Source organism: Abramis brama (genome assembly GCF_963993115.1).
Source record: "Abramis brama genome assembly, chromosome: 9".
NCBI lineage: Eukaryota > Metazoa > Chordata > Actinopteri > Cypriniformes > Leuciscidae > Abramis > Abramis brama.
Genome location: NC_139971.1, coordinates 44,679,581 through 44,682,080, shown reverse-complemented (window position 1 = coordinate 44,682,080; position 2,500 = coordinate 44,679,581). Strand labels below are relative to the sequence as shown.

General features: G+C 34.8%; 1 protein-coding gene across 1 annotated transcript in view; it reads right to left on the bottom strand.

Moving 5' to 3' along the window:
- larp6a (La ribonucleoprotein 6, translational regulator a) overlaps positions 1–226 on the bottom strand; it is a 10,232-nt gene extending 10,006 nt beyond the window's left edge. The window contains exon 1 of the mRNA XM_084124185.1: positions 1–226. This exon is cut by the window's left edge and continues 1,485 nt beyond it. The gene's annotated coding sequence lies outside the window, so the exon portion shown is untranslated.
- Positions 227–2,500: the final 2,274 nt, after the last annotated feature.

The window sequence follows — 2,500 nt, the reverse complement described above, 5'->3', positions numbered from 1 at the left end:
TATAAGTGTGTTTTACTGTTGCTTATATACAGTTGTGGCCATGTTCAGCCTAGCAAACCCTTTATTCATGCAGACATTATTAAAGATTGTGTAAGCATATTGCATAATCAAAGAAATTGCAAAAGCACATGCAAAAACAAAAGAGAAGCAATGAAATATTAATAATGTGTTATTAATGTGCATTTTTTTTTTGCATAGTAAAATAAAACCTAAATCTGTCAGATAAATGATTAAAAATAAGTTTAGTGTTTTGTTCTTATTTAAAAAAAATATAAGATATGTTCCTCATATTTTGGTGGTTTAATTGATCATTAAGAACAAACATCACTGTCTCCTCTAATGACGATGGTTTAGACAAAATCAAGAAATTGCGTTTGACATGAAGAACACATTAAGAGTGCTTTTGGATTGTGATAACAATAACAATATTCTCATTCTCATTACTCATCACATTCAGGGTCAGTTAAAGGCAACAAACACTACCATGATGGATACATATTTTACAATTTAAATAGTTTTTATAGTGCAAAATGTGAAATGAAACTGAAAGATCTGAAGATTGTGAACCAAAAGTAACTGGTAGATCATGTGATGGATCATCAAAACGTGACAATATCAAGATATTATACCAAACAAACAAAAGAATAGATTTGAATAATACTGTGGTATAATGAGAAAGAATAACATTTGGTCGTCTGACAGTTCCTCAAGGTTATAGTACAGTGTTTCGCATGAAGAGACTGTAATCTGTTCACGCTGATACTCACAGATGCTGGAATATAGTTAATGAGCAGGTTTTTGAATTGATTAAACACATTCAGAGCGTCAGCTGTGTTAAATGTTGTTATCTGGGATGATTTGCCAACACTTTTAAAGTCTTATTTGTTAACTTTAGTTAATGCATTAACTAACATGAACTAACAATGAGTCAATATATTTTTACGCCATTTATGTTACGTAATCAAAATGTTCATGTTAGTTCACACTGCATTAACATGCAACACTACTGAAGAATGATAACAGAAAACAAGTATGTTTTGAGTTGCACTTTTACAAAGATAACTGCATTGAAATGTTAAATTGTCTATTGGAGAGATCGGAGGAAAACCAAGATATTAAAGGTGGAGCTGAGGCTGGTGTTGCTGTCTTGGTTTTCCTCTTATCTTTCACCAGAGAGCAGTGGATCATTCACCGTCACAAGACCAGTTTCAGTCTGTGAAGTGGGAGAAAACCAGTTTCAAAGGGATCAAAGAAAAGAAAAGACTGAATCTGGGAGGCAACAGTAGATTTTACACACTGACTGGTCAAGGTTGGGATTTTTAAAGTCCCCCTTTTGTTAAAATACAGTTTTTAATGTGGTGTTTTTAATCTGCTTTAAGACACACCATGTGTAAATTCATAAGTCGACACCATTGCTGAGTATTTCCTCCTTAAAACTGCAGTGAACCAAAGACAGTCTCAAAAACACGCTTTGAAATCGCTGGTGTTTCTGACGTCACAAACTACCTTGTAACCAATCAGATCAACGTGTGATCGTCAACCAGTGGATCTCTGAGCTGAGTGAGTGAGTGGAGGCGGGGCTCATTTGCATATTCATAGAACCGCATACTAAATGAGGCAAGGGTGTCGAGTTACATTCAAGATATTTTAAGGCATGAAGACTTTTTTTTCAAGGAAAAAACGTTTAGATGTGTAATTTTGGAGATTAAGATTAGTTTTAAGGGATACAATTATTGACTTTAAGAACTTGAGTAATTGCACCAGTTTTAAGTGGCAAAATGAAGCAGAGGATAGAGAAGCATTTATGAAGTGAGAAACACTTGCAGAATGGCAGAGTTTCAGGAGAGAAGGAGCAGGAACGGGATGAATAATTGGATTTCAGGATTAAGTCATTGATACAAGATGGATTAGTCGGAGAAAAGACTGGCCAGAAAGATTAAAAAGAACTAAACTCAGCCAGAACAGAAACTCTGGTGGACAAACGGCTTCTGTCTTTTCCAAAAATAGAATTCAAGAAAGAATAGCAACGCATCATGAGATGGAGGTTTAGTGAGCTTGTTAATTGTGTCAGATAATGCTTTTGGCCTGTTGCTTGATTTGTTAATCATAGCAGAGATAAAGCCAGAACGAGTCGAGGTCAGAGCAGATTTGTACATTATGAGGCGCTCAAGAAAATCTAAATAATACACAGTGAAGATGCTCGAGCCACTTGTGTTCAAGGTTTTTTAAAGTAGTCAATAATTGAATCCCTTAAAATGCATCTTTGGTCACCAAAATTACATATTTAAACGTTTTTTTTTCCTCTTGATTACAAGGTAGTTTGTGACGTCAGAAACACCAGCGATTTCAAAGCGTGTTTTTGAGACTGTCTTTGGTTCACTGCAGTTTTAAGGAGAAAATACTCAGCAATGGAGTCAACTTATGAATTTACACATGCTTTGTCTTAAAGCATATTAAAAACACCACATCGACACATAAACAACATTAAAAGCTGGATTTT